This window comes from Rhinolophus sinicus, linkage group LG15 (assembly GCF_036562045.2).
Source record: "Rhinolophus sinicus isolate RSC01 linkage group LG15, ASM3656204v1, whole genome shotgun sequence".
Taxonomy (NCBI): Eukaryota; Metazoa; Chordata; class Mammalia; order Chiroptera; family Rhinolophidae; genus Rhinolophus; species Rhinolophus sinicus.
The window spans coordinates 37,920,702-37,941,744 of NC_133764.1; positions in this window are offsets into that span (position 1 = coordinate 37,920,702).

A 21,043-nucleotide genomic window follows, 5' to 3' on the forward strand; every position below is an offset into this window, starting at 1 on the left:
CACCGAGATGTTCTCCTGTGCTTCCTGTTTGCTTTGGCCTGGCAAAGGCTTTCTCTGGGCATGTGTGTGTGCATGCACTTGCGTGTGCGTGTACACACACACACACACACACACACACACACACACCTCCCATCCTCTCTCTGTCTCTGTCTCTCATGGGCACGCCCACATATTCACTGGGCTGGCGCGGATGATTCTGGGCTGGAAGGGCGAATGGATTCCACTCATGCAGTGGCAGAAGCTTCCACAGAGGCTGTGGCACTTCCTGTACCAGAGGCCACGTAGCAGGTGGCTTCTCAATGGACACACACAGGCTGGAGCTGAGCTGTCTGCCTCTGATCACCACAGCGCAGGAGGCGTATCCATGGACACTTGCTGCTCCAAATGCCTCCTTGTCCCGTGAAATAAGTGGAGGGACAGACACATCCTCCTTTGGGGTCAGACTCCCCCTTTTTTATCCAGAATATCTGGCCTCTTTTCCACTTGGGCACATTCCTTTCCAGTTTCAGAGCAGTGGGAAGGAGGCAGAGTCAGGCTGTGGCAAGGACAGAGGTGCTTTCAGAGGCTTCAGCAGGTCTCCCTGGCCAAACACCTGTTCCTGCCCCTATCCCTGGGCCTGAACCCAAAACACCTGGTGGAAGCAGGGTCTGCAGCTTGTCCATGGCTCCTGGAAGAGAGAGAGTGACTAGGACAGGCAGGGGAGTCTGCAACAGCAGGCGTGAGTGGGTCTCCCGAGTACCTCTGGGCCAGCCGGAACCTGCCCGCCCAGAATCACACCTGCAAGATTAAACCACTGTCAACCCTGTCCTTTCCAGGAGAACCCACCCCCTATATGTCCACATAGCCAACAGCTGTGCTGCTACATGAAGCCCAGACTCTGGGGTCTGATAGCCAGGTGCCTACCTCCAATCCAGCCCCCAGGGCCCCTAGCCCATGCCCACTGGGTACCTCCACGTCCCCTGACACAGCAAGTTCTCTCCGTTACACTATCAGCCTATCCTGCCTCTCTAGCCCCCTCACCGGAGCTGAGCCGGTGGAAAAGGAAAAGGGGCTGGGAGGGAAATGGGGTGAGGCTCCCTAGATTGGGGGGAAAGAAGATGATGTTCCTGGAATGTTCTATCAGAGCCAGAAACCACCCACCCCACAATCCCAGAGAATCCATGTTAGGACACTGGGTTCTCCTGGGTTCCATGAAGGTTGAAATTTAACTACATCCTGAATCCAGCCAGAACCCCAACTCCCCTGAGAACAAGGCCCAGAGGCACTTCCAGACCCAGTGCACCCGGGAAAGTCATCTTCCAGGACAAGCTTTTCCTAGTGTGGTCAGCAGAGAAGCCCAAATTTCCAGGTTTGAATTCGACTCCCAGCTCCCCGCCCCCGCCGCCCCCTGACACTCCCCTACTTCCCGAATTCCTTCTCATGGCAACACCTTTCTGTCTGGGTTTCTCTGGGCCAGTGGTTTTCAGACCTTCTTGGCTGAGACCCACAATGACAGGTAGATTACACCACGACCCCAGCCCAGTGACACACATGCACACATGTTTAAAAATAACAGAAACAAATGCGTCACAAAAGGTCTCACCCTTACATGGTCCTCTCTCGCTGAAATTGTCTATTCTGTTCTATTTTTCTATTTTTTAACATTATTTTTTCTATTCTATCCTAGCTCTGTTTCTCACAGCCCTCAACCTGATTTGACCCACCAGTGGGTCTCCACTTGAGTCTGAAAACCACTGATCTAGGCCAAGTCTTCACGGTCTCATTGAACCGAGGGTCAGCAAACTCTCTGTCATCAGCGATTTCACTGCTAGCATGAATTTCCCAGTCCTGGCCCTGCTCTTTCTTTCTCACTGCCCAGAACAAACATCCAGAAGAGCGTTCCTACCTGAGTTTGATACGTCACACCACCCTTTCTTTTGGCCCCCTCTCCTGGATGCCTTCTTTTCTGAGCTCCTTCTTTCTATCCCCTTCCTCATGCGTTCTTCTCACTTGTCCAAATTTCAAAAACTTCTTCATTATTTGGAGAACACAACTTGGGTCTCCATGACCTTGAGAGGTGATGGCCAAGAGATCCTGCTTATTTCAATTTAAAGAATCCGTTGGCATGTGTGACAAGCAAGGAGATACTCGCAATTTATGTACAGGGTTTCACAGGAAGGAGAGGAACTAAATGTTTCCTAAGCAGCTACTGTGTGTCCTGAGCTCTCCGTGGACGTCTAAAGGCACCATCTCATTCACTCTCTCAAGAACACTATGAGATTTGAGATCACACTCTGCCTGCTTCCTTCTGTGAACAAATTAAGATTATAACGAAATTATAGAACAGTCAACCTGGAGAACCATGTGAAGTCTGGCTGAATGGAAGTTTTATAACTAAGGATATAAAGAAGCCACTTCAAGACTGGGTAGGAGGGGTGGAGACACGGAACTGGCCCCAAACCTCTGTGTGGCGGTTGAGAACCAGGAGGGCTATCTCGGCAATGGAGGTTCCCTGCAGAGGAGTGACGGACCCCAGCTCCAAACCAGCCTCCTAGGCCAGAGTACTGGTGCCGAGAAAAACTGTGAAAAACAGAAGGGATTCCAACCATTTGGGTGGGATGAGAGGCAGCACAAAACCCAGGTGTCCTGTTAAAGGGCGGGCACACAAACTCACTCACAGGCACTCACCTTAGGCTCCACTGCAGGGAGAGTAACTTGGGGGGTGTTGGAGACATACAGGGGGCAGACTGAGTTGTGTTGCTTCAGGACAAGGACTGGAGGACATTCGGCGTTTTCTCTGAGAGGGATCCTTCTCCCAAGTAGCCAGCAGGCTGGCACCATCTTTCCTGTGTTTAGCCCACCCCCTACGCTTATGGCCAAATCTAAATCTGATTGGTCTGGTGAGATCCACAGCTCTGCCCTGCTGACTCACTGGGATGTGCCCCACCCGACACCCCCAATGCCAGAGGCACTTTCTGCAAGAGCAGCCAGCCCCACCTGTATTGTATGCTTTCTTGAAAAACTATCAAAGTCCAGTAGGCCCCAGGCAGGTGATGAAGTCTCGGTGAGCTCTGAGACTTTTGCTGAGTAGCTCCAGGCTCAGCACTCGCAACAAACAAGCGTCTACATTAACCTGGTGGCCACAACTCTTCCCACTCTAGTGACTCCCTGAGACTCTGCCTCACCCATCTTGCAACTGCATGAGGTTTTATCAGTGGCTGAACTTTAAGGGAGCCAGTAGGTGGCAGCTGGCCTCAGGGTGTCCCAGCATTTTGTGGAGCTACCCCAGGCCTAGTACTGGTGGCAGACATCCTCGGTCTGCAGTGTGGCCTCTCCCACAGACCTCCAGGGTTAGCACAGGCAGTGAACAACCACAGATCACTTTGTAACTCTTACCAGATAGTCCCTGGCCAGTCACAGGCAGTGGATGACCTGGGCCTGCACTGGAGCCCCTCCCAAGAGGTCCCAGAACCAACATACTTGGAGACTGGCTTCAGACCACAGCAGAACACCACCAATTAGCCCCATAAATGGCCCACACAAAGGGCAGTCTCAAAAGGCACCAGAGCCCACTGGGGCAAATCCCACTCACCAGGGTAAGCCTGCCACAATGCAGCCTATTGGCTATGGACATGGCAAAGCCACACAGCCAATCACCCTGAGGGTCAATACCACCCACTGATGTGCCAATAGCAACCAACGCTCAACTATAACAAGAGGGCACACACAACCCACACAAGGGACACTCCTGGAGCAGCCAGTGCAGGTGACCAGGGATACCATACCACTGGGCCCCACAGGGCACCTACTACATAAGGCCACCCAGCCAAGACTGGGAGACCTAGAAGATCTACCTAACACATAGAAACAAACACAGAAAGGCAGCCAAAATGAGGAAACAAAGAAATATGTCCCAAGTGAAAAAACAGGAGAAAACTCGAGAAAAAGAACTAAATGAAATGGAGGCAAGCAACCAACCAGATACAGAGTTCAAAACAATGATTATAAGGATGCTCAAGGAATTTAGTTGGAACTTCAACAAAGGGATAGCAAGCATAAAAAGTACATAGGGAGCTGGCCCAGTGGCTCAGGCGGTTGGAGCTCCGTGCTCCTAACACCAAAGGCTGCCAGTTCAATTCCCACATGGGCCAGTGGGCTCTCAACCACAAGGTTGCTGGTTCAATTCCTCGACTCCCGCAAGGGATGGTGGGCTCCACCCGCTGCAACTAAGATTGAACACAGCACCTTGAGCTGAGCTGCTGCTGAGCTCCCGCATGGCTCAGTTGTTTGGAGTGTGTCCTCTCAACCACAAGATTGCTGGTTTGACTCCCACAAAGGATGGTGGGCTGTGCCCCCTGCAACTAGAAAATGGCAACTGGACCTGGAGCTGAGCTGTGCCCTCCACAACTAAGATTGAAAGGACAACAACTTGACTTGGAAAAAGTCCTGGAAGTTCACACTGTTCCCCAATAAAAGTCCTGTTCTCCTTCCCCAATAATAATTTTAAAAAAAGTACATAGAAACCTTAAAAAATATCCAGTCAGAAGTGAAGAATACAAGAACTGAAATGAAGAGTGTACTAGAAGGAATCACCAGCAGACTAGATGAAGCAGAGGATTGAATCAGTGATTTTTGGAAGACAAGGTAGCAGAAAACACTCAATCAAAACAGCAAAAAGAATCCAAAAAAAAAAATGAGGATAGTTTAAGAGACCTCTGGGACAACACCAAGCTTAACAACATTCACATCATAGGGGTACCAGAAGGAGAAGAGAGAAAGATTAAGAAGTACCAATTGGTTGTTACACAGTAGTCATGGGGATGTAGGGTAGAGCATAAGGAATATAGTCAATAATATTGTAATAACTATGTATGGTGCAGATGGGTAGTAGATTTGTTGGGGTGATAGATGGGAGGGGTTTGGGGACAGGGTGCAAAAGATGAAGGAGTAAGAAGTACAAACTGAGACATAAAATAGTTATGGGGATGTAAAGCATAGGGAATATAGTCAATGATATGGTAATAACTATGTTTAATGCCAGGTGAGTACTAGACTAGTCAGGGGGATATTTCTTAAATTATAGAAATATCTAACCACTATGCTATACACCTGAAATTAATATAAAATAATATTCAATGTCAACTGTAATTGAAAAATTAAAAAGGGGGGAAAGGAGAAGGGGAATAAGAGGTTCAAATGTCCAGGTATAAAACAAACAAGTCATGGGGATGTAATGTACAGCATGGGGAATATAGTTAATAATATTGTGATAGCGTGAGATGGTGTCAGATGGTTCCTAACTTGGCGTGATCGCTGCTTTAAGGCCCATAAATGTTGAATGACTATGGTATACAGCTGAAACTAATATAATGTTGTATGTTAGCTATATTTTAATAAAAATCTTTTTAAAAATAAAATAAATTGAGAAAAGCAAAGAAGCTTATGAGACCGGATCTTATCACCAGTGTTCCACCAGGAGACTCAGAGAATTCAGTTACTCAAGACCAGGGACAACTCAGGTGGAGTGGGGTTGGGGGGCGGCGGGCAGGCCGAGGATGGCAAATCTGTTCTCTCTGCTGGGGAGGTTGCTTCCCTAGGGGGTGGTGACCATGGCAAAACAGGTCCCAGGCAAACATGGACCCGTCTTTCCTAAGGGCGCCCCCACACCCCTCCCCGCTGTAAATTTCCCAGCTAAAGCCAATTGTCTTATGTAATGTACAACTAGAAACGGAAGAAAGGGAGGGAAGAGAGGACAGAAATGGGGAGACAGAGAAAGAGAGGCAGAAAAAGCGCAAAATAGCGACACAGAAAAATAATCATACCTTTTAATACATCTCCATTTGAAAGTAAACATTTTTTTCACTTTCCAACGTTCTCAAAATGAAGGTACATCTTATCATCAGTGTCAGGAGAAATGTGTCAGCTAACATCTCTCTTACAGTTGTGGTGAATAGGAATAAAGAGAAAAACAATACGTGGTTCAAGGCCGTCCCTGGAGCTCCCAAGGTGATTGTCACCCGGGCCACCTAACTTCACAGTGCAGCTCGCAGAGACACTAGTATATATAGGCTTTCCTGGTTTGTTATCAGGAGGATTTAACATAATCTGGTTACCACACTGATGTTGGGGGCCACGATTATGTTTATATTTGAACAGTCTCGAGCATCTACTTTCAAATGTACGTTCCCAGCAGTTTGGGGTTTGGGTTTGTTTGTTTTCTTGCTTTTTGCAGTCACAATTAACCTAATAAACCACCTTTTCGTTGCTCTGGTAGATTAACCACTTCAGAGAGCTTTGCATTCGTGCACCTTCTGAGAGAAGGCTTCTTTTCAGAAGCCAGGCTGAACAATGGGGGCTGATTCAACTGTGCAATCCTGGTAATTAGAGAGAAGAGGCCCCTCAGGTAACTGCTGAGAAAGGTTCCTTAATTTGACCCTGTTTCACACAGTCCAATTTTCAATAAAATGAGGCACTTCAGCACCGTCCCTTAGGAAATCACCTCGGAGCCCATAATCCCTAGATCTTCCCGGGGTTATTCAGTGTAAAGTCCTCCCTTCTGAGCCGTTTGCGTCAAATCAGCAGCACCTCTTCCCACTCGTATTTACCCAGGACGGTTGCCGTGACCCCACCGCCATGCCCCATGGCAATATCAGTCAAGTACAGCGGTTTCTTCCTCCTTCCCTTGGCACCTCCCTTCTTATCACTGTTTTTGATGATCTTGAACTTGCTTCTCTTCCTGTCAGTGGAAAACCGAAGCGGTATTTGATGGTTTATTCATGATTTACTTATGTATTTATTGAACGGTATTTCTATTGCAAATACATTTTTACCACAAGTCAAAAGAAAAACATACTCCAGCTTTTCTCGCCCCCACATTCTCCTCCCCTGCGCAACTCTGATAGGTGGTATGTATCTTTGTGAATCCAAAATCACCCAAATTCACTATAAAATTTCCTCCCTGGGCGCTTTACTGCTAGGTTTGTTTTTCGTCCCCAAATTTCCCTCCCTGAAGCTTGATCTGGCAATCTGGAAGCTTCAGGCAGAATTCCCTTCTGGGAGAGCGTAAATTTTTCCACTCTGGTGCCCAGGAAATGTGGGCGCTTTCTGGAGAGCCCTCATGCGGGCTTCACAGCCCCCATATCTCATCCAGGCCTCTGGAGTCACTGGGCCAGGTACGTGGGAGCACGTCAGGGATTCAGGCCTTAACAGCTTCCCACATTTGACTCACTCCACTCCTGCAGAACTTAGGTCAGGCATCCGTTCCTCCAGGGAACCTCCAAGAGTCCAGCCTCAGCTCCCCGTCCTCCTTTAGGCTCCTGCACCAAACACCCCATCCTCACCTGTCTGTGTCCCCAACAGGACAGAGGCTCTTCAAACAGAGTGTACTGGAAAGCACTCCTCCTGCTGCAAAGGACAGAAAACCAACCCAATGGGATTAAGCACAATAAAATGTAGGCTCCGGAGGCTGAAGGTAGGGCTGGCTTCAGGTATGGCTTGATGCAGGAGTTCAGCCAATGTGATCGGATTTGCCATCCATCTCTTACCTGAAATCCGTGGGCTTCATTCCCAGATGGACTCTCCCCTCCCATGCAGTCAGTTTCATATTTAATTCACATACAAATAATGGAATAGAGAGTCTCGTTGGGCTGGACTAGCTTCCATGGATGGACACCCATCTCACAACTAGACTCTGTGGCTGAGATGAGATAAGTCAATTGAATCCAGGAGTTCACTGAAACCATAGAATAACAATAATAGTAATAATAATAGAATAGCTCATTGTTAGTTATCTAAATGTGAGGGTAGATCCTTAAATAAAAATTGGGTGACTATTATCGTAAGGGGGGGCTAGAGTTGAGTCACAAAATCACCTGCCTGCTGCCTCCGGCAGGGATGGCGCTGATCCACACCTGCCCAACTGCGAATATTTTGAAATTACAAAAAAACAAAAAGCTACCAATAATCTCATCACCCAAAGACAATGACTATTAGTATTTGGGGGTGCTTTTCCTTCCAATCTTTTTCCTATCTGTAGATGTTTTATGTAGCTGTGGTCCTATCATCTATGTGCCTGCTGTCTTGCCTTTTTCCACTAAATACTTCCCTTTTCTCCCTTAACCTGTAGTTTTTGTCAACATTTAACTGCATAATATTACATTGACATGATGTGTATTAATCTATTTAATCATTTTATAATGGGCTGTGTTTTAAACCATATGCTATTGTAAAAAAATACAATCTGAAGCATTTTTAAAACTTCAAATTGGGTGTAAGAGGTGATTCTTGAAAAAGTGGGTGATAATCTGATCTCAGGGGACCATCTGGGTGGTCCTAGGTCTCCTAAGACTCTTCCTCAGTCTCACTTCTGATTCTCCTTAGAATAGTGGGAGTTGAGAGTATTTTTTGTTTTTTTGGTTTTCCAAATACTCCCTGCTCCACCAGGGGACCACACTGGGCTCTCAGGTGATAAATTCATCACGTGGATGGGGCTGCCCACCTACTGCCCTCTCCAGGGAACAATTCTCTGAGGTCTCACAGGTGCCCAATTGACAACTTTCTTTAATGCGCTGGGATGGTCATTCTTCCTTAGAGCCACAAATGATGATGGATGGAGTTCCATCCAGCAGGACAAGGTCTCCCTTTCTTCTCACCTTCATTATTTTAATCTCTCTCTGAATCATTGTCTAATGGGTCTGTATTGCTGAAAAATTTCATGAAGGGTGGATGGGTGTCTATAAATCCCTCAAAATCACAAGAGGTCCCGCCTCTTGATGAAAGAGCCTGCGGAGAGGTTCAGATCAACGTCTGCCCAACCCGTGGATGCAGGAGGGTGAGGACAACTGAAGGAGTGAGCATTGGGCCTGACCCTAAAGTGGCCGGATGACTGCAGGTTCCCCCAGTGGCACTGAGAGTCAAACTGTATTTACTCCTTGTGGGAAGGGAAAGGAGGCCAAGGCTGAAATGGCCAATGGAGACTGTCAGGAATGCGAAGGGTTGTGAGGAATTAACTATGAAGTTGTCGGTCAATTCATTCAATCGTTTGGCATTTTATTGAACTCATTGGTCTATGCCAGGCTCTGTGCCAGGCACTGGGAAATCAAGATAACTGGAATGGCCCCAGCCCTCCAGAGTCTCACAGCCTCGTGTGGGAGGAAACATCTACAGCCCAATGAAGACCATATGAAGCAAAGTGCTGTTTATTTGGACCGCGTGTAACAAGGGCTGAGACCTGTGCAGTCACACAGGGCCCGACACGTAAAAAGACCTCACACTTGGCTTAATGCTCTGCTGGTGGGCATGGCTACCCTTCAAATTCATTCGTTTGCAAAAATTTATTGACTGTCTACTATATGCCCGGGACCCCTCTGGGCACGGAGGACGAAACAGACACAAATCCGGGACAGGCAAGAGCAGATAACTAGGTAAAACATAGGATGTCAGATGGGAGCAGGTGCCGGGAAGAGAGCAAGACTGGGATGAGGTGAGGGCCAGCCCAGTCACTCATCTGTACAGTCTACACATACCCAGTGACCACCTACCATGTCACCACCTTGGGCACCAAGGCAGTTGTGATAGTTCAATTTACGTGTCAACTTGGCTGGACTGCGGTACCCAATTGTTTGGTCAAACGCTGGTCTAGGTGATACTGTGAAGGAATTTTTCAGATTTTTTTTATGAGATTAACATTTAAATCATAAATCAGTACGCTTTGAATAAAGCAGATTACCCTCCCTTCCTATCTCTCTCATTCTATCTATCTATCTACCTAGCTACCTACCTATCTACCTATCTTTCCCCATTGGCTCTGTTCCTCTGCAGAACACTGACCAACACATCAGTGCACAGGGTCTGACTGCTGGCTCTGCTACATCCCCTGCTCCCAACCTCACTAAGTGCCAGAGTTGGGGTGAAAACGGAGGGGCTACGGAGCCCAGGGATGCATCTGAGGACTCCCCTCCTCCAAGTTTCTCCCCCAAACAGCCAGGACAGCTGCCCCTACCTTTGCCAATAGTCTGGCCACAGGTGTCTTCTCATTTCCCTCTTTCAAGGACGCATGGCTTGGAAGCCCTGCTCGCTGCCCCTGGCGGTGTCCTCTGGGGGCTGGGCCGTCTGTAGGGCAGAGAGGATCTCTTCCTGAAAGCTACTGTGGTCAGCTGGAGTTGAATCGGGCATGGAGGACCTCTGAGGCAGATAAGGGCCTTAAATCACGCCCAGTGAAAGCTTGCAAGCTGCTAATCACTGCACTGTTTGACACTTCACACCCAGAGCTCAGCCAGTCCCCGCCAAGCGCCTGTGGCCTGCCGAGTGCTGGGAGGCTGGTGCTGCAGCCATTTATTCGGACTGTGTAACAAGGTCTTTTCGCGATAAGCGCAGGATTTTTCAGAGATTTTTGCTGGAATGTCAGGCTCTGCTCTTTTTTTTTTTTTTGGACGTTGAAACGCGTGTCATTGCTCCAGAGTGCTGTTGTCTTCTGGGAACAAACACAGAGGCCCATTGTTTACACTGCCAATTAGGAGCCACAATTGACCCTAACACACAAAGGGCCGGTTGTGCCCGAACACAGATCTTTGGACCAGGGAGCCTGGGCTCGTCGCTTACAGGGTTCTGAGGTGCCATTTCCTGCTCAGCAAGCTGGTGGTGCAGCCAGGAGGGGGCTGCAGGTCTTAATACTGGTTCTCATGGCATCGCTCCACAACATTGACAACTGCAGGGTCCACTGGGGCTTCCCAAGGGCACGTCTCACCCTGGGGCAGCCACTGTCCCCGAGGTCATGCAGCATCTCTTCCCTGCAGAGCTGGAGAAGGAAGGTGGATTTCAAGGGGCAGCAGGGAAACCGAGGCTGCCAAAGGCCTCCTGGCTCAGCCGGGGGGTGTGCACGCTACCGACCAATGGGAATCTTTTGCCACCATGGGCTACACAGAACCATCGTGAGCAAGGCACTAGGTGTCCATGAACTTCAGAAAGCAGCTCTGTTAGGTGGCAGAACTTCCCAAGGGCAACCGCAAACTACTTCAGTCTGACTTCATTCAAGAGGCCAACCCACTTATTTCATCTGCTTTAAAATGAAGACTAACGGGGAAAAAAGATTTTCCCAAGTAAATGCAGGAGTTACTAACATCTGTTCTTTGGGATAAATTTCAATCTTTAAACAGGCAGAGGGAAGCAAGGGAGATGCTTTGGTTTAAAACATATTGGGCGCAAACAGTGCCGATGCCCACACATGCAACCTGGCACCTCTGAATGACAGGAAACGCTCCCAGGTCCCCCAGCCACGAGGACTCTGATCTCGACCATTTTGTACCTTTTGCATCTAGTGGGAGATTCGTTATATAAGTTACGGCAAAGTCATTTGATAAGACAATATGTCTGCTATTAAGATGGTTTTTATGGAGTTTATTGTCATCACATGAACAATTATGTGCAAAAGTTTCTTACTTATAGACTGAACTTGTCCTTTTCCCCGGAGAGTAATTCAAAAACAATGAACAGAGCCGTCGATGGTTTGTCAAATTATGCTAAGCTCTGCGTCTGAGGAAACACTCTCAAAGATTAACATAGGCGTCTTTGGGGATTGGGACCGTGTGAGATTTTTCTTCTTTCCATCTTTCTATTTTCTATGTTTTTTCGTAAAGAGCGTGTATTATTTTACAGTTGGAAAGAATAAAATAAACAAAAATAGACAATCGGTTGCTATGATGAGAGCAGGGAACTTCATTCTCTCGCTTCTCTCTTGTTCCAGTATCACATTATACCCATGGTCTGACAACTGGCAGCTGGGAACCCTGCCCAGGCTGTGCCAGGTGAACACCCAGAACCTCCTGGCTGACTCCAGGTCACACCAGATGCCAAATGTAGACGTTTGGTAACCTCTGAATTTTACCAAGTTTGGGTTTTCGGTTTTGTTTTGTTTTACCACTTCTGGCTACACACACACACACACACACACACACACACACACACACACACACACACCAGAATCTATGCATTTTGAATTGTGGGGTTCAACATGGTAGGCACCCCTGCAAGAAGCAGGTTCCCAGGGTCAGGAAGATGGACTCCTTTTACAGATGTTGGAATCCCATTCTGTTCTTCTCCAAGGGACAATGACCCCTGAGGCCTACCAGTGGATGAGACAGATTTTGTGATAATTCCCAGTCACGCTTCCCAACACAAAGGCTGTGTTTCAGAGGTGATTTTGCAAGTCAACACAGGGACTCCCCGACCTTCCTTCCCTGGGTCTAAGCGCAGGATCAGTCCCCAGAAGGAGGGAGCACGCTCGTGTCCCAGCAGATTGGCACACATTGTGACAGGCTCCATAGAATCTTGCCCTTGTTTCCACTACATCGACTGATTGAAATCTGTGGTGTGGGCAGCTGCAACAAGCCTGTGAATTTCTCTCGGGCCTCACTCCTCTGATTATTCACCCTGTGGATTGTAGCAAGCATTCCACCTGGGTGTCTGAGGTCAGCATTGTTTCCATGACCTCACTTGCCAAGAGGAATCTGCTTCCATGCCCCACACTGGTTTCCCCACCTTTACGTGCATGGAGCCCTGAGCCCAGGATGCTTGGACCCACCTCGTTCCCGATACTCATCTACTCCTTAGTTCTGAACCCATTTCGTGAAGGACGCCTTCCCTAACACCCACAGGCAGAGGTAAACCAATAATTCCTGGTGCAGAAAGCCATTCATTCATCCAACAAATATGTATTGAGTACCTGTTACACGCTGCACACTGGGAGTACAGGAGCGAACCAGTCAGACATGATTCTGCTCATGTGGAAATGGTTGGACATTTAACAACATGGCCGAAAGGAAACCAGTGGGAACCCAGTCCCCTGCTGGCATCTAAGCAGCCATCTAAGCTTAACACTACGCCATTTGGGATAACCATGTGAGGAAATATCTCGGTAGAAACTGGGTCGAGACTCCCTTGGGTTGACTTTAACAACAGACTGAACTTGTTTGGTAATTTGTTTACTCAAATATTATTAAAGATGATCTATTGTCTGCATGTTAACCAACCCCCTCAAAAATCCTCCTATTCCTGTTCCTGACACCACCATTCTTCCATTCACCCAGGCTTGTCATCTGAGTGAGTCACTTTGACCCCTCCAGTCTTCTGCCCGCCAATTAGTGGCCAAATTCATGTCTCTCTCTGAAATACCTCCAACTCTTTCATCCTGGCCACCACCCTACTTATCTTCAAGGTCTGTCTTTCCTTCCTTCCACAAACATTAATTAAACACCTGCAGTGTGCCAGGCGCTGTGCTGGTCCCGGGACAGAGCAGCGAACAAAACAACAAACACTCTCTGCTCTTAAAGAAAGTACAGTCTAGCAGGGGAGACAAGCATTAACAAGGGTCTGTATGCACATGCAAATGAGAAAGTTGATTGAGTCAATGAATGGTTGCATGAATGACCAATTGCCTGGACTGTCCTGATTCCTGCTCTGATTCCGCCAATGGTGCTGCCTGGTTAACAATCCCCTAGCACATGTCACTCCCCTGCCTAAAACTTTCAATGGCCCCCACGGCACACTTGTTAAACTCTGCTTCCCTAGCCTGGTGGCTTTCCTTGGCCTGGTTTCAACCTACCTTTCTAGCTTTATTTCCTTCTAACTCTCTAGGATGACCTATGTACTCTTTTAACTCTTGCTATGTTTGTGTTGCCTGTCTAGAAAACTCACCTCCAATTCCGATTTTGAAGGCTTGTCCATCAGGAGGAGGAAATGTGTAGAATGGTGGGATTTGGTGTAGAAGAACCAAATCCTCGTCTTCTGAAGTAGGAAGTCATGATATTAACATAGAAAAATCAAGAAGGAAGAGTGTAAGCATATTATTTTTAGAAATGTGAAGGTAAACCACAGAAGAAACAGCTCAAGGGCTTGAAAGCAGTTACTCCTAGGAGTAGGAATTGAGAGGAAAGAGGGATGGGGCATGAGACTAGGGTTTTTTGTTTGTTTAAGACTAGAAGTATGTGATTGCCTTTTAAAACTATATATATATATATATATATATATATATATATATATATATAAACTATATATATTTTAACTATATATATAAACTATATATATGTTTTAAAACTATACATATATATGGATTAGAGTTTTTTATTATTTTAATGCCTACAATAGCAAGATAACAATTTAAATAAGAACTGAAAATATTAAATGAGCTAATGTGTATAAAGTGCATATCGTAATGTCTAGCATGTAATATGCAAAGGAGAAAAGGTTCTCATTACTCTTTTCTATGAATCCCACCATGAAGCAGAGGTGGGAACAGCAATGTGATGCTTCTTCACATCACGTCATGTGGTGGTCCCTGCACCAGCCTCCTGGGGAATTTCTTTGCCTTCAGTGTTTCCCTCCCACTTATCTACACATCCTACCAATCAATGGCATATTCATCTTCCAAAGACCATTCTTCTCTTGAAATCCCTGTTGAAAGGCTTTACAAAGGTTTGCTAATGTATGTTAGGGTAGTGGTAGCTGCTGGAAGAAATAACTCTCAAGGGCTTCACCTAATACATTTTTTACTCATCTGGTATTCCTGCTTTGTGGATTTTTCTCCTCTTGAGGTTTCAGAAACACAGGCCCTTTTCATTTGAAGGTTCCTCCCTCCTCTGGGGCCCTAACATTTTCTGCATCCAGGCAGGAGGAGGAAGGATTGAGACGAGAAGGTACAACTGCTTCTCAGTTGCCTAGGTACACGAGTGAAACACATCACTTCTGCTCACATTCCATTGGCCAAAACCAGTCATGTGGCTCTATACCTAGATGAGAAGAAAGTGCTGGGAAATGTAGTCCCTGGCTGGTCAGCCTCTCCTTGGTGAAAACTCACAGTGTGGAAGGGCAGTATGAATTTTGGTGGAGGCATCTTGGCCACATTCACTACCTACAGAACCACATCTAAACTCTTGGCTGAGCCCAACGTTTCACTCATTTGTCCAAACTGTGTGGTTCCACAAGAACCTCCTATAGTCCCAGCCACCAGATCTTGTCATCATCTCTCCTGTTTAGTTCTATACATTCCATGGAGCACTTCCCATCCATTTAAATACAGTGGGATTTTTTAAGCACAAATTCCATCTTCTCTTCATAGACTTTTTCATTTCTATAACTATTGACAGAACCACTGAAACGGAATTTCTAAGTCATAGAGTTTGAGAGTTGGATGGGACTTTAGCAATATGGTCCAATCTCATTGATATAAGAGAAGGGAAATGAGGCTCCACACGGCTAAGGGAATCCCCCAAACATGGCGTTCCCAGCAGACCTTGTTCCCTATGCAATGGCAGCAACCTCAAAGACACTGATCTGAAGTTCACTAAGTCATGAATTTGAACTTTATGTGCTGGAAATGAGATGAGCTGACCTCCGGGCATTTGTGTGTCCGTGTAGACTTCTTGTAATGGAAGCCAGCCTACAAGATGGCCTCATGAGCTCCACCTCCTGACAGTCACACCCTGTGTAGTCCCATCCCACACTGAGCCAGGGTTGGTCTATGTGGCAGAAGAGATAGGGTACTGCTTCCGATATTAAACTATAGAGGACTTTGGCTTCTGTCATGCTGCTCTCGCTTTTGGAGCACTCACTTTGGGAGAAGCCGTGTCATGGGCAGCCCTGTGGAGAGGTCTACGTGATGAGAATCTGAAGCCTCCTGCCAATGGCCATGACAGTGAGCTTGGAGCAACTCCCCCAGCCTCAGTCAAATCTTCAGTGACCACAGACCCAGTCAGCAGCTCGACCATAACCTCATGAAAGACTCAGAAACAGAACCACCCAGCTAGGCTACTCCTGGGTTTCTCACTCTCGGAAACAGTGTGCTATAACATATTTGCTGTGTTAAGCTGCTAAATTTGGGGATAACTTGTTACTCAGCAACAGATAACTAACACAGCCATTTTTGTTTTCTACTCGCGATCAAGTATGCATTTTGGTTTACTTGGGCTGGGGAATAAATTGAAAATTACATAATATATTAAACTTTCTTTTTAAATTTGGGTTCTACAAAGGTCTCAGGAACTGTCTGTTGTAAATGTCAACCATTCTGGTATTTCTTCTGTGTGTCATCCTAAATCTTCAACTAATGGGTACACAACTAAGAAAGAGAAAAAGAGGAAGGAAGGAAAGAAGAAGAAGGGAGGCTGGAGGGAGGGAAGGAGGGGAGGAACGCTATCCGTTCTTCCAAAGCTGTCTAAATGCCATGTCTCTGCGGAGCCTTCCCTGACTCACCCCTCATATATGATATCTAGATGTCGTTTCTCCTACAGCCCTTTGACATTAACTTTCTTAGGACATTTATCACAGCATAGCATAATTCCTTCATTAACTCAACACGGAAATATTTATTGAGCACTTGAAGCCAGCTCTGTTATACGTGCTTGAGATACATCAATGAATAAAACCCAAGGATCTTGCACTAGCAGAGCTCACACCCTAATCAGGAAGATAAGAAACAATAAGCACAATAAAAAGCAGATTATCTGCACAGCAAAAGAAACCTGTCGACAAAATACAGAGGCAACCAACCAAATAGGAGAAGGTATTTGCAAACAATGCCTCCGATAAGGGGCTAATATCCAAAATATATAAGGGACTCATACAACTCAACAACAACAAAACAAACAATCTAATTTAAAAGTGGGCAGAGGACCTGAATAGACATTTCTCCAAAGAGGACATACAAATGGCAAATAGACATATGAAAAAATGCCCAGCATCACTAATCATCAGAGAAATGCAAATCAAAACCACAATGAGATATCACCTCACCCCAGTCAGAATGGCTATCATCAACAAGACAAATAGTAACAAGTGTTGGAGAGGCTGTGGAGAAAAAGGAACCCTCATACACTGTTGGTGGGAATGCAGACTGGTGCAGCCGTTATGGAAGGCACTGTGGAGGTTCCTCAAAAAATTACGAATAGAATTACCATATGACCCAGCAATACCTCTCCTGGGTATCTACCCAAAAATTCTGAAAGCATTTATCCATAAAGATATATGTGCTCCAATGTTCATTGCAATTTTATTTACAGTGGCCAAGACATGGAAATAACCAAAGTGTCCTTCGTAGATGACTGGATAAAGAAGTTGTGGTATATACACACAATGGAATGCTATTCTGCCATAAGATGAAATAGTGCCATTTGCGACAACATGGATGGATCTTGAGATTATTATGCTAAGCGAAATAAACCACAGAGAAAAAGTCGAGAATCATGATTCACTGATATGTGGGATATAAAACTGAAAGCAACAAAGGAACAAGACAAACAAATAAAAAAATGAAAACTCATACACACAGACAATAGTTTAGTGGTTACCAGAGGGTAAGGGGGGCGGGGGGTGGTAGACAAAGGTAAAAGGGATCAAATATATGGTGATGGAAAGAAAACTGACTCTGGGTGGTGAACACACAATGTGATATATAGACGATGTATTACAGAATTGTGCACTTGAAACCTATGTAATTTTACTAATGATTGCCACCCCCAATAAATTTTAATTAAAAAAAAGCAAATTATATATCACAGAAGGTGATCAATGCTATAGCAAAAATAGAATGCAGGCCACGGAGGTAAAATTGCTTATATCTTTATCATCAGCTCAGGAGGGTGGTGGTGAGCTTGGAATGTCTGCAGAGCTTGGCTTCCCTGGGGCCTGCAAATATTTGCTTAATTCATTCAAGGATGGAGGAGCTAGTCCCAGAATGGGGAATTCACTCAGATGGCCAATCCAAGAGTTACTGGCTGCTAACGTGAAGCCCAGCTCCTAGTTGATCACCAGATCTATGAGCAGATTTGGGCCACAGAGAAGCCCAGCTGGGCGACAGCCCGTAAGGAACCCTTCCTTCAGCCCCCAATGAAACTTTGCTTCCTGAACCACCTTCTCTCTCCCCTCCCACCACACCAGATTGCCATTGGGCAGAACTGGATCTAAGAAGCCTCAGCGTCCCCAAAGCTGTCCGCCCAGTATCACAGGACCCAGCTAAATGAGGCTGTTTTAAATACCTGAGCCCGCGGTACAGGTAACATCCTTGTCACGACTTCATTGGTCATCGTATGTTCTGTACCCGGATGACCTCACAAAGGTTTTCACCCCTGAGTCTGGTAGGAATAGACCCAATAGAGAGTGCTATGAAGCGCCCACGTGTGCCAACAAGGTCATTTAGTCCTCTGCAAGGGCGGGGGGGGGGGGGGGCAGGGGATAAGCAGCGGGTTGCAGAGTGAGCAGGAGTGACAATCCAAAATGTCACTTTATGATTCAGACCCAAAGAAACAAAGGCAAACAAAATATATCTACCATGGTTTAGATATGTGGTCCCACATAATTTGGGGGATGGAATTTGTTTTAATAGCAGGCAAAGATACAAGGAGTGTGTTTCCTATTAGGATTAATACACCACAGACAATAAATTATAATGCAGTACTATTAATGTAGAACAAAATAATAATTTGTATTCAAATAGCTATTGAGTTGCAAAAGATCTAGAAACAGAATTTTAGACCCAGAAGGAATCCTAGGCCACTTTCCAGTTTATTAAAAAAAAAAAAAAAAAAAAAAAAGGTGATAAACCTCCCCCCACCTCTCTTTCTCTCTCTCTCTCTCTCTCTCACACACACACACACACACACACACACACACACATACTTATGTGTCTCTGCAACTATCTCCATGCGTCCCTCTGGTCTCAGTAACAAAAGGGACCCTTCACAGGCCCTGAACACAGAGTCCTCCCCTCCTACCCCCACCTGCCTAAAGGCCTTTCTCACTCCGCACTCAACCCCTTCAAACAAACAGAAAAACACCTTCCTCTTTGCTGTGTCCTCTTTACGGACTCTTCTCAGCATATTAACACTCTCAAGTCTCTCCCTCTGAAAAAGCAAAACAAAACACAACAATGAAAAACCACTTTCTTGGCCTCACATTTCTCTCTAGTCACGTCCTCTCCTTTCATGGCTGTATTGGTTTCCTGTGGTTGCAGTAACAAAGTACCACACACTGGGCGGCTTAAACAACGGAAACGCATTATCTCACAGTCTGGAGGCCAGAAGTCCAAGATCAAGGTGTCAGCAGGGTTGGTTCTTTCAGAGGCTGTGAGAGAGAATCTGCTCCAGGCCTCTCCCGGAGCTCCTGGTGGTTGGCTGGCAGTCTTTGCGGCTCCCTGGCTTGTAGAAGCATCACCCCGATCTCTGCCTTCATCTTCATGGGGCCTTCTCCCTGTGTGCTTGTCTGTGTCCAAACTTCCCCTTTTTATAAGGACACCAGTCGCATTGGATTAGGGCCACCCAAACGACCTTAGTTTAACTTGACTATATCTGCAAAGGCCCTATTTCCAAATAAGGTCACATCTGAGGTACTGGGGGTTAGAGACTATAACAAATATTTTTGGGGCACACAATGCAACCTGTAACAATGGCCAATCTTACAAAAGTGGTCCGTCCTTACCCCTGCCCCCCTTCACGCCTCCTGCTGACTCTGAAGCCTGCTGCCCCCTGGGTCCTGCACCGCCCTTGCTAAGGACAAAATGATCTCATGGTTGCCCAGGTTGGTGGCCGCTGTCCTGTCCTTGTCATGTGGACCTTACTGCCAGGCTGCTGACTGCCTGCTCCTTCCTCAAACCCCTCCCCTCTTGGCCTCTCTGGTTCCACTGGCGCATCTCCTGGAGACCACATCTCACGCAGCGAGCCCCTTCTCAGACTCCGTCAGGCTTTCCCCTCCTCCTCGGTGTTCCTCAGGCTCAGTCCTCAGCCTTCGCTCCTAACCCACACCCCGAACGAGTCATCTTCGCCCCCGCCTTCAACGTCTACCCTATGCAGACCATCCCAGATAGATTTCTCCAGCACAGACATCTCTCCTGACTTCCAGGTCTGACCGTCACCATTAGCTATTCCCCAGAGGACCCCAACTCCACGTGTACCCACGCAGACTCACAGGAGGCTCTGTCTCCTGTAGTCCCTGCCTCACCTTCCATCCACCTCACGCAGGATATGGTCAGGCCAAAAAGGAACAACAATGGAGTCATAGATAGGGGAGTCTCACCACTATATTTTCGATGGCGGCTGGTCGAGACACAAAAGCAAACATCCGCCAGTACCCCAACGGGGGTCTTCCTGCACCCCAGTCTCGCTGGGGGCCCGTGCGAGTCACAGGAAGTAGGATCCACACACTCTGCAATCCGCCATCCACGCTTCTCTGCCAACCAACCCCTTGCTAACTGCAGCCCGCACTTGCTAGCTTAATGGCAGTTACATTAGTGGCTAATGGCTGACTGGTTACAGCTGACAGCCAACTAGTCGCAGAGGACGGCCATCTACTACCCGAGCCAGCACCTTCCCATGTGAGGTCGAGAGCCTGGAAACTGCTCTCTGGGACTCTGTCCCTACACTTACTTACCGTATATATCAGTCCCCAAACCCCCTGGAGTTAAAATTATTTTTCACACGGGTCCTCTCTGTTTCAACTCTACTGCTGCTCTCGTTACTTACGTTACTTACGTAGGTTCTAATCTCCTGGCTGCATGACTTGTGGCCTCCTGCCTTGTGCCTTCACCTACTGCCTCACCCTTCTTATCTTATCCTTCTTCTCCATGTCATCCACCACAATGTTTCCAGAGAGATCTCTCAGACAGCCAAGTAAAATAATGTTTTGAACCATTCAAGGGCTCTGCATTGCCTTCAGGAGAGAGTTCAAACTCCTTAATGTGACATGAGACGCTCCTTGTAATCTGGCCCCTGCTCATCTCTCCCCCTTCCCCCCCTTCCCCTTATACATGAGCTAGTTCAACCCCATTGACACCTTGCAGCCCCCTGAAAGTGTGTGCTGCTCTATGTCCTTTACACTGGCTTTTCCCTCTATCTTCGGTGCCCTTCTGTCAGCTTCTGACCATTGCTCCTCTTGCATCCGTCAAGACTCAGACCAGAGGTCTCTCCGGGAAGTCTCTCTGAGCCCTCTAGAATGACCCACGTCTCCCCTGTATGCGTGATAATCGTAGATCAGCCATGGCTTTCAGCCTTAAGTCTCCAGCATCTAGTCCACTGCCTGGCACTTA